The sequence below is a fragment of the Erinaceus europaeus genome, chromosome 23, assembly GCF_950295315.1.
Source record: "Erinaceus europaeus chromosome 23, mEriEur2.1, whole genome shotgun sequence".
Classification (NCBI taxonomy): Eukaryota; Metazoa; Chordata; class Mammalia; order Eulipotyphla; family Erinaceidae; genus Erinaceus; species Erinaceus europaeus.
In genome coordinates, this window is record NC_080184.1 from 6,175,486 (window position 1) to 6,187,789 (window position 12,304).

The window sequence follows — 12,304 nt, forward strand, 5'->3', positions numbered from 1 at the left end:
ATGTTGTTAGTGGAGAATTACAAATGAAGCTAAATGTTTTGAATTCATTTAATATTTGAGATGTGCATGTAAGTTAGTTTCATGATATAATTATTGCTTATTTGAAACTTTGCAGATTCCAGGAATCATGTGTCTTCTATGACATTGCTTTCCAAGCACTTTTGTTTCTTTCAGATAGGGAAGCGTAGAGATACTAGCAGAGAGAGAATGAGAGAGAACAAAAAGAAATGTACCATGGAGACAGACCTTTACATACTGCTGTGGTACTCACAGCTAGGATCAGAACTTGAACCTAGGACCCATGCAAGGCAAAATTCTTGTGCCCTACCCAATGGCCTGGCATTATTTAAAAAATTAAAATTTCTCTCTGCACATCAGGACAGAGTTTGAAACTGGGGCCTTATGAGTGTGTGTGCTCTACTAGGTGTACCACCACCCAGCCCCACCTATAAGAATATTTACATACGTTGAGTGACAGAACCAATGGTCAGGGTAAGCTTAGAGACACAATTGTTTATTTGCCTCCAGTGTTATTGTTGGGGCTCACTGCCTATTCTGTGAATCCACTGCTCCTATCAGCCATTTTCTTCCATTTTTATTGGGTAGGATGGAGAGAAACCAAGAGGGGAGTTTAAGTCAAGCAGGGGAGTTAAAGATAGACACTTGCAAAAAAAAAAAAAAAAAGATAGACACTTGCACCTGCAAACCTGCTTCACTGCTTGTGAGGAGTCCTACCTAAAGGGATGGGGGAGGCTGAGGGCTTGAGCCTGCATGGGACCTTGTGCTTGATACAATGTGTGCTTAACCCAGTGCTCCACCACCCGATCCCCAAGATACAGTGATTTGGAGAGGACATGTGTTCTTCTTAATTCAGTTGCTTTGTTTTTCCAAATTCTGGTTTGCAAGTTGATTTGTGTTGCAAGTAATCTCTTAGAAAGAATTCAGGTATCTTTCTGGTACTTCTTCTTCTTCTAGCGTTTGCCCTTCTTCCGTAGCCAGTCAACAGCGTCAGGTTGAGCCTGATGTAAAGTTTCGAGACCTCCTTTGAATCTGGAGAGGTGGCAGTCGTTGACTATGTGGGTCATAGTCTGTCTGGAGCCGCAGGGGCAGTTTGGGTCGTCTCTGGCCCCCCAGCGATGGAACATAGCGGCGCACCGGCCATGACCTGTTCGATAGCGATTGAGGAGGGCCCAATCATAACGTGCTAGGTCAAAGCCGGGTTGACGCTTGCAGGGGTCTGTGATGAGGTGTTTGTTCTTTACCTCAGCTGACTGCCAACTCTGTTTCCAAGAGACTAGAACAGAGAAGTTCAGTGTAGGCGTAGGGGACCAGATTGGGTGACAAGACGTCAAGCGTTGGACAGGGTGGGTGAAGATATCCGCGTATATTGGCAGGTCCGGTCGAGCGTAGACATGGGAAATGAACTTAGATGATGCTGCATCCCGAAGAATATCTGGCAGGGCGATGTTGCTAAGAACTGGCAGCCATGGAACCGGGGTGGAACGGATGGTTCCAGAAATGATCCTCATGGAGGAATATAATTTGGAATCGACCAAGTGGACATGGGGGCTACGGAACCATACTGGGGCACAGTATCCTGCAGTGGAATAGCATAATGCCAGAGAGGATGATCATAGTGTGGAAGCGCTCGCGCCCCTTGAGGAGCTGGCCAGTCTTGCAATGATGTTATTCCTTGCACCCACCTTTGCCGCAGTTTTTATGAGATGTTCGTGAAATGACAGAGTGCGATCGAGAGTAACGCCAAGATAGACTGGCTGGGCTTCATGCCGGATTCTCCTATCCCCTCCCCTGATAGATTTCCTATGCTTTATCCCTTTGGGAGTATGGACGCAGGATCATTATGGGTGCAGAAGGTGGAAGTTCTGGCTTTTGTAATTGCTTCCCTGCTGGATATGGACATTTACAGGTAGATCCATATTCCCAGCCTGTCTCTCTTTTTCACTAGTGGGGTAGAATCTAGGGAGGTGGGGTTCCAGGACACATTGATGGGGTTGTCTGCCTAGCAAAGTCAGGTTGGCATCATGACAGCATCTGGAACCATAGGAGGGCACTAGTTGAAGGAGAATGAAAACAAGCCTACATCCTTCCTATGTCTGTATTCATGTTTCCTGTAGAAAAGGAGATTGGTGGAGAGTACTGGGAAGTTTGTGCTTAGGGTGTATGTGGGACTTGAGTGCAGTTATGTAGCCATAAAAATCTTGTGTGTGCCAAGAGTAAAAGGGAAGGAGGAGCCAATGCTGTGCAGGTTTGGGAGAAGCATCTGGACAGGAAACAAGTCGTCACAGTTCTTCGTACTCTGCAGACAGTAGTGGGGCTACCATCACCACAGTTGTTCATAATTTGTAGAACATGTAACGTGTCTAAGTCATTTCACAACTAACACGGTTAAGCTGTAAATGTTCTTATTCCTAATAAGGCTTAAAATAAACTTGTGGGAGGCAAACATTAAGATTTTGTCATTATTTACTGTAACTTTAATATTATATTATTATATTGTTTTTTCTATGCTTGCTCTTCATTTCCCATGCATATAAATTTTATCAAAGATAGTTTTTTTTTTGGTTTATCAGAGCACTGCTCAACTCATGTGCAGTGGAGTCCACTAGCTATAGGCCCTATAAGCAGATAGTGGGAACACATTGGGCCAGAGGGTGGGCCAAGCCCAGCCATATGAAAGTGCCTAACAGTTTATTGAGATAAATAGCCTACAAGGCATTTGTTTTCACATGTAGAAAGGGTTCTTCTCTCTCCCTTAATAGGTGTCTGCACCCCTCACCCATCATCAAGTTCAGTTTTCTCAGCCATAGTGCAATTGGTCAATTCTAACACCTTCTTGAACAATTTTCAGGACATCCCACATAAGAATGTCGGTAATTCAGCTGGACATACATCTCACAGCAGAAATTGTACTTTAAAAGAACATGGAGATGGTAAGAGCTGTATGTTATGAAGAAGTCATTTAAGCCAGGCTGTGGTGCTCCTACTTAGAGTGCACACATTACACTGTGCACCGCCTGGGTTCATGTCTGCCCTCTCCCCACTGGAGGAAAGCTTTATGAATGGCGAAAATTGGTCTGCAGGTGTCTCTCTGCCTCTTCTCCTATCTCCTCTTTAATTTCTCTGTCTCTTTCCAGTAATAAATAGGTAAGTAAGTAAATCGAGGTCATTTAAGTGGCATGGGGAGTGGTGCAGCAGAAGACCATGGAACTTGCAAGGTTGCACTCATAAGTTTGGCACAGCTCGCAAGTGGCAGCCAGAGTGGCGCTCTGGCACTCTCACTCTGTTCCCTCTGCTTCCCTCTCTCTCATTAAAAAATAAAATTGTTGAATTTTTTAAAATATTTATTTTTTTCCTTGTGTTGCCCTTGTTTTATGTTGTAGTTATTATTGATATCTTGTTGAATCGGACAGAGCGAAATGGAGAGAGGAGGAGAAGACAGAGAGGGGGAGAGAGAGACACCTGCAGACCTGCTTCACCGCCTGTGAAGCAACTTCTCTTCAGGCGGGGACCTGGGGGCTCGAACCAGGATCCTTCCCCTGGTTCTTGCACTAGTGCGATGTTCGCTTAACCCACTGCACTACTGCCTGACTCCCTAAAGTTGTTGTATTTTATGTGGTAAACTGAGAAATGTTACACATGTACAAACTATTGTATTTTATTTTATGGTTGACTCTTAACTATGAATGCCCTATTAAGTAAATTAAGAAAATAAATAAAACTGGCAGAAAATTTTGGCAGTAATTTAATTTCAAAAAATAGCACATATATAAATATACATATACATATACATATGCATACTTATTTAACTTTAGTTATTATTGATTGATTTTAATTATGGCTTATAGGAATGCACAATTGAAGGGAAATAGTTCCATGTCAAAAGGGTGTTCCCTTTCTTCACACCATACATCTTTTTAAAAAGTTACTAACTTTATTTATTTGATAGACAACCAGAAATCAAGAGGAAGGGGAGATAGGGAGAGAGAGAGAGAGAGAGAGAGACCTGCAGCACTGCTTCATCACTTACAAAGATTTCCCCCTATAGATGGGAAAAGTAGCTCTCAAATATGGGGACAGTATAGTAATATTGTTGACTGTAAACCCCATCAATTTGTATTGTTCATTTTTAATGATGTCAACATAATTACACTAAAACAAAGGTGTAGACAATTGTTCTAGAGGAGTCAAGAGCCATAGGGAATATTTCAGTCTGGGACCAACCTTAGCTGCACTAAATATACTTTGTGGTGGTATTCATCATTAAAATGAGATGAATAGAGAATTTAAGTGTCAAAGATATATATATATAGTAATTTAATAGTGAATTATAAAATTATAATAGGCTATAATTCCATAGCACTCCCAACACCAAATTTCAGTGTCTCTTCCCCCCACTAGTGGAAATTATAGTAGTTCTCCAATGGTCACAGATATATATATTTTTTCATTGTTGTTGTAGTTATTATTGTTATGTATGTTGTCGTTGTTAGATAGGACAGAGAGAAATGGAGAGAGGAGAGGAAGACAGAGAGGGGTAGAGAAAGATAGACACCTGCAGACTTGCTTCACCGCATGTGAAGCGACTCCCCTGCAGGTGGGGAGCCGGGGGCTCGAATCAGGATCCTTATGCTGACCTTGTGCTTTGCGCCACCTGCGCTTAACCCGCTGAGCTACAGCCCCACTCCCACACATACTTTTTTTATTCACTTCTATGGCCCTGCCTTCACTTCCTTTCTGAAACCCACCTCCACCTACTCGTGTGTTCTTTTTCCTCTTTTCTCCCACAGAAAAGAAATAGTGCCTGTGTTCCTTCCATATTTCCAGATTGTCTTTCAGTGATTGCATAAGTGCAAAGATTCCTGCTGATGAATATTTTGAGTCCTGGTTGGAACTGGGTTCAGAGCCCTCTGGTTATCTCCCCCTAACATCCCTCCTCTGCAAATATGGACTAAAATTGTTTTGGGGCTATAGAAGAAAGGTGTTCTGGCTTCTGTTAACAGCTTCTTTGCTGTCCATGGATGTTGGCTGGTTGATCCATACCACAGCCCCTATCTATCTTTTCCTATTCGGGGAGGGCTCTGAACAGGTGACATGTTTTGGGATCCGCTGGCATGGTCATCAGCCTAGGGAGGTCAATATGGGATCATAGTAGCATCTGTAACTCGGTGGTTCAAAGGTGGTAAGATAGTGAGCAGGATGAAGTATTTAATCAAACAGGAACCAAAGAACGGGTGTAGAGGGAATGACATTATGGACTTTAAGGTGGATAGATCTAGGATGTCTATCATAGGTTAGTTCCTGGGATACCAAGAAACCTGTGACATCAGTCCACTGCCTGTAAAGCTCCTCCCCACCATGGGTGGGATAATGGGTCTTTGTGCTTGGCAACATTTGTGCCCTACCAGGCACATCATATTTGATGTCACAATGCAGTCATTTTCGCTCAAAGTGTGGGGGTTTCAGTTTCCTATTTACTGTCTGTCAAGGGTTTCACGTAGCCATATAATTGACTTTACGTTTTATTTCAATCATAGGTTTTCATCGAAAATGTCCTGATTTGAAGGTAATAAATAACCTTAGTTAGTATAAGTGTTTGAGATTGTATGAAATTTATAATATTCATTAATTATTTTGTGTCAAACCCATCCAGGGCATCAATAACGTGGGAAAGTCTGCTTCTAATGAAGCAGCAAGAATGAAGAATATACAAAAACCACAATCAGGTCAGTTAGTAACACATTTATTTCTTGATGAAGTAATGAAACCATTTTGAAAAAGCTACCTTCCTCTGTTTTTTTTTGTCGTCTTAACTGTCCTACTTAACTTTATTTTTCAGAGAAATCTGTTCTTTTGTCTCCAGGGTTATCCTGTGTCTTGGTGCCAGCACTACAAAGCCACTGCTCCAAGAAGCCTTTTTTTTCCCTTTCCATTATATTGGACAGAGAGAAATTGAGAGAGGAGAGGGGAGATAGAGAAGGGTAGAGATAGACAGCTGCATACCTGCTTCACTGCTTGTGAAGCAACCCCCTTGCAAATGGGGAGCTGGGGGCTCAAACCATGATACTTTCACAGGTCTTTCCCTTTCTTCTTATGTGCACTTAACCCAGTGCACTGCCTCCCAGCTCCCTGGAAAAAATCTTGAACCCTGTGAAACAATTTGCTGTTGTTAATTATGTTTTACTGGAATGTGTATGAGCATATATAGTGTTGCATATGTATTTCCAAGCCATGGTAATTAATGTTTTCCTTATCATGTCTATGGCTACATTATATAGATCTAAAGTCTTCATTTGAATTTGAGGAGACTGGAACAAATGGCCTTGGGGATTCTAAGGTACTGTCTTCTCCCATCATTATTTTAAGATATAAGCATTTGTGTTATCAAAATATTAAAGGAGTTGCTGGACTATTCTGTGTAGATACAATGCTAGTAGACACAATTGAATGAAGCCAGTGTAGTCTCAGTGGAATAACCTATGGCTAAGGAGTGATGAGGAATCAATTTAATTTTTCCAGTCAGACTTATTTGATAGCTGCAGAATAAAGTCTTCTTAGGATAAAATAAAATATTCTGTGATATAAACTGATATGGTGAAACTCCTGATAAAAAACAAGAAATGTGTTTGTTGTTGCCTTTTTGAAGTTGGAATTTATCTGCTCAGGAAATATTCCTCAACGGGTCAAATACCAGAGCTATGTATTGTGTACCACACATTAAGAAGATCTATTCTCCTTCTTCAAGGTGGGTTAGAGCCCACCTTGCTGCTTTGCAGACAGTTTCCTTGCTGTGGTTTCTTACCTTCCTTCTCTCTGTCACACGATGCAAACAAATCAAACATGCATCAGTGCGAAGGATAGGCTGGGGAGTTAGAATTAGCATGAATTTTATTTTTATTATTTTTTGTTGTTGATTAGATAGATACATAGAGGCAAAGAAAGATTGAAAGATACCTCAGTACCAAAGCTTCTTTCAAGGTGTGTCTGTGTGTGCGTGTGTGTGTGTGTGTGTGTGTGTGTGTGTGTGTGTATTGTAGGTTGGGAGCAGTGGAACCTGTGTCTTGCACATGGAAACGTAGAGCACTCTCTAAGTGAGCTTTTCTCCTGACCCACCTGTCAATTCTATATTTAGGGTATGTGCTTTCAGAGACCCATATCAGAACTGCCCTGAAAGGTATAAATATCATATATGTATACATTTCTAGTCATTTGATACTTGAGTCATTTTCTAGTCATTTGATACTTGAGAGTAGGGAAGACAGAGAGGGAGGAGAGAATGATAGACACCGAAGACCTGTTTTGGATGATGCCCAGGTGTGGAAAATGTCCTGTGATTTCTTAAAAATATGATCTCTACTGCCCTATCCCTCTTGCATTTATCTTTCTGATGAAGTCGCTGTTTCACAGAGAATTGCTTCGTATTCCCCAAATCTTGCCTCTCTTGCACCTTTGAATTCACACTGTGTGTTAGCTGAGTCCTTGAGAACCATGATTGGTTCTACTTCCTTGTCAAGCTATATGAGACAAAATTGCATTCAAATGTCTTTCCTACATTGAAACTCTGAAGTTTCCCTTTCCTGATTTATAGTCTCATAATGAATTCTGCTTGCTATTCTTCTTTTTGTTATTGGTAACTCTCTGGTGATGTGATCTTTTAATTCTTGAGTATGTTTCTGCATGTTAAGTTTAAATTCTTGAATTTCTCTCCTAAGGAGTTTTCTAAATTGCTGTACACACTGCCACGGCTGTAGCTTTTTTTTTACAACTCAGCTTGTACATGGAGCCTGGATTCTGTTATTGAGCTGGCAGGTGGTACTGTGGCTGATATACTAGGTTTTCTGGTTTATATATGAGATTGAGCAGCAGAGGGGGGATTTTACTGCATATTATTGAGCCAATTGTGTGTCTTCCAGTTGAAGTGTAGAGTCTCACTTCAGTATGTTTCAGCCCATAGATAGGCCTGTGTTTATGGATAAGCCCACCAAGCAGCCACCAGCTCAAGTTCCAGTCCACCTCTTTAATGTCATTTCACCCAGTAAATCAAATAAGTCCATTTCAGAAAATCCTGTATTTGCAAAGGTAAGCCTTTAAAAAACTTTTCTATATTCATTTACACACTATCCTCTGACCCTTTAATAATGACAAAATCTTTAAAAAGTAAATTGGAACTCCTGAAATTTGTTAAGGGAAATAAACACTGAAACAGCAGGTATATGTGTGCAAGACTAATGTTTACATCAATATTGGCTAGGTTAAGTAAAATTAAATAATATCATGAGGTAAAGGAGGTTGTATAATCAGAAATAACAGGTAATAAGCATGAATATAAGCGGAGGGTAAAGAGGATGGATAAGTATGTTGAGATGAGAGGGATTATTATAAAGCAACAGAAACAGTGAGGAAAAGTGAAACAGGAGCTCTCTTCATCAAGTATGGGAGATATTAAACATATAAAATAAAACATCCACTCAGACCCTCCTTAGAGACTTATAACTGTTTTATGTTAAGATCTGTGGCAAAGTATGTGGGAGTATGTCTTGCATGCATGAGCAGTTTAAATCAGTTCACACATGGCCTGGCACTTCATGTGCCAGAGTTGTGTTCTGTGTTTCCTTCCGTCTCTCTGAAGAACTCACTATTGACAGTAAAACTATATTTTAAAGAGTTAATATAATCCTTTATGTCAAACTTCCATTCAAGGTAGGAGAAGAAAAATTGGGAGGAAAGAGCAGAGCGGCAAAATGTAAAACCAAAAGTCATCATTCTGACCCTAAAGATGGGGTGGTGCCATTCCACAAGAAGGGATATTCTAAGGAAAAGTAAGTCATTACAAAGGAACATAAGGACTTTGATGAGTAAGTGGATAGAAAAGATGTCAGTGTTTCCTCTTTAGAAATAAAGTAAGTCAATTAAACATATTTTTTAAAAAGAAAAGATGTCAGAATAGTTGTCAAATTGCTTTAAGAAGATGAGTTTGTGTCAATATTGTTATGAACAATTCTGTGCTTTTAAATTTTGTTAAATGTATGTTATTGGCCTTCATGTTCTAGCTAAGGATGAGGTAAGGGAGATAACATTATTTATACCATCTGTGTACTCTGCCATTGATAGGTTTTAGTGGAGTTGTTCACGTAGATGTAGGCTCTCATCTCCCTGTGAGTGTTCTCTGAAGGACACATCTTCCCATAGCTATGTCCCTGTTCCACCTTCACACACCTGAAGCTCAAGGCTCTGTCCCCTCTCTTCTCGTCCATGCCCGGCTTCACTAGCTTTGACGCACTGTGTCACATCCAGTGCAGGTTTCATCTTGTGTGACTCTGTTTTCCTGTTTGTTTTCTTTTTCTCTCCCTGTGTTTTCTTATATCTCTCGCTCTTTCTTTTTTCTTCTTCTTTTCCTTTTTCCCCCTCCAGGGCACTACTTAGTCTGGCTTCTGCTAGTGTGACTACTGCTACTTTTACTAATAGTTGTCAACTATACCTGATAGTCAGAACATGCAAATACATAAACAGTATGGCTTTTTGAAAATGTTAGACAAATAGCTTATTAAAAATGTCAGCTTATTCTCAACCAATTGTGAAGCAGGCTTGCAGGTGTCTTTCTGTGTCTCTCCCTCTGTATCTCCACCTTCCTTGCTCAAGTTCTCTCCATAAAATATTTCAGAAAGTAAGCTTATTAAAAATGCAAGTAGATTGCTTGCTTTTGCAGCACATACAGGCACCCTGGAACAGTACAGAGAGGATTATGCGGGCTCCTGCCCAAGCCTAACATGCAGATTAATGAAGTGCTCCATGTTACATATATGCACAGTATACAACTCTTCATGTCTGTATTGATAACCCAGTTGTACTTTAGGTACACTTTCTTATCTCCTCATGATTGCTGTCTGCACACTCCTCCCATTCACAAAGGGCAGAGTTTCTCCATTATCAATGTAATTTAAGGAACACCTTTCAAAATTTCGTTTCATTCCAGTATTTAGTTAACCTAAAGTGTCACTTCTGTGACTCAATCCTGAAAGAAAATATGGGTTTTGTTACACACACAAACACACACACACACACACACACACACACACACACACACACACACACACCTCCTGCCCCTAAGGGCATTTATACATTCTATTATGTGTGCATTAAGTGGTAGGGCACACATGTTGGCAACCTTAAGCAGTGGAGGGTGAACTTTCAAGGGCTTGTATGTATGCCATGTATGCTACTGACTATAGTGTAATGCCACTTTCTGTTCATGGTCATTGTCAGCCTTTTTGACTGGTGTGTAGACCTCCTTCAGCTTTGTAAGCCTTGGATTCCATCTCTGTTAATGATTTGTTCTCTTCTAACTGGATAAATGTCTCTTTGAAATTGATCTTATAGGAGGATACAGTAAAGCCCACCTTTAGCAGTCATGATCAGGATGTCATTTCCAAAGAGAGTATTTTATTTTTTAGGTGTACACATTGTCATCAATATCAATTTTTAAAAATTATAAGGTTTCCTGAAAGTAGTTTCATGCATGCAGAGGGGTGTGTGTGTGTTCACTGTACTTGCCACCAAAATTATTATGTCTTCTTCCCTCTGGTATCCACATAGTCTAAAAAACAATGTAACAACTAGTTTTTCAAGCTAATTTGCTTCAGTTAATTTCTACTTAGTAACCTACATAGTTATAACAAGCTCTGAAGATCATTACAAGTTTAAAATGTATTAAAGATGTGTAGATACCTATAGTAATGCATGTAGTTGTATGCAAGTTCCCACAGTGTAACATTATCAAATATGTTGAAAATTGTTTCCTAAAGTAAATACTGGATGCTCTCTTAATTGTTGTTCCAGTAATAGATTTTTTTAAAGTTTTTTTTTAATTTCAGAAAGGAGAAATTAACAAAACCATAGAGTAAGAGGGGTACAGTTCCACACAATTCCCACAACCCATCTCCATATCCCATCCCCTCCCCTGACAGCCTTCCCACTCTCTATCTCTCTGCGAGTATGGATCCAGGGTCGTTGTGGGTTGCAGAGGGTAGAAAGTCTGGCTTCTGTAATTGCTTCCCCACTGAACATGGGTGTTGACTGGTTGATTCATACTCCCAGTCTGCCTCTCTCTTTCCCTAGTTCTGTGGGGCTCTGAGAAAGGGGAGCTCCAGTACACATTGTTGGGGTCGTCTGTCCAGGGAAGTCTGGTCAGCATCTTGCTGGCATCTGGAACCTGGTGGCTGAAAAGAGAGTTAACATACAAAGCCAAACAAATTGTTGAACAATCATGGACCTAAAGACTGGAATAGTGCAGATGAGGTGTTGGAGGGTATTGCCTGCATGCTCTTGTGTACTTCTGCTTTCAGGTATGTATTTTTCCCCTAGTTTATGGGCACGTGTGAATCTATGCTCTATCTAAGGGGACCTGGACTATATCTAGGTTTGGGGACTTTATTGGGGAGTGGACCACCTGGAATGGAATTGGAGAATACTATGAAAGGAAAGGTCTCACTCCAGTGATAAAGCTGAAGGGTTGTCATTTCACACTTGAAGTCTCTGGTCACAGTCTGAAGTGAAGCATGTTGTGGTGGCACTCATTGCGTTGATTAGGTTGTGATTGGCAGATCCAATATTCTTTGATTTGAATTGAGAGCGGCATGCAGGAAAGTGGGCCCCACCCGAAGGTTCCAGGACTGGGGGGGAAATATAGGCTCTCTAGTGGAAATGTGAGGTTCCTGTTGTCTTAGGGTTCAAGAAGACAATGGATAGTTATTGCTGTCATCACATTATTTGGTAATTGGGTTAACTTTGAAAAGTCCCTTTGTTAGGGTTTGCTGTTAATACCCAGCATCTAGTATATAGTGGTGCCACCAGTTGCTTCTGTTCTCCTTGTATAGGCTTTTGAGAGAGTCCACATATCAAAGACTCAGCCTATGTATTAAAAACACTCAGTCTGTGTTTTAAGAAGTTCTAGACATATGATCAATTTTCCCCTCTCATATTAATTAGTGGTTCATATGTTTACACTTTAATAGAAATGTATATACACACCAATCCCACCACCAAAAGACTGTGTCCCATCACCAACAACCCCCTCCCCACCCCACATATCCACCCCCTGTCATGCCAGGAAGGCCAATGGCCACCCTCCCTTTCACCTCAGGGTTTTTACTTTGGTGCCCTGCTCTCAATTTAGTTTCTCTTTCTGTTCTTCTTTCTCAACTTCTGTTGATTAGTGGGAACATTCCATACTCATCTTTATCTTTCTGGCTTAGCTGACTTAACATAATTCCTGCTAGCTCTGTCCAAG

General features: G+C 40.8%; 1 long non-coding RNA gene across 1 annotated transcript; it reads left to right on the plus strand.

The window, feature by feature from the left end:
• The first annotated feature begins 2,894 nt into the window (after positions 1-2,894).
• On the plus strand, positions 2,895-5,745 carry LOC132535568 (uncharacterized). The gene is made up of 3 exons (XR_009547345.1): positions 2,895-2,951; positions 5,556-5,584; positions 5,672-5,745. It is a non-coding gene; the product is annotated as an uncharacterized LOC132535568 (long non-coding RNA).
• Positions 5,746-12,304: the final 6,559 nt, after the last annotated feature.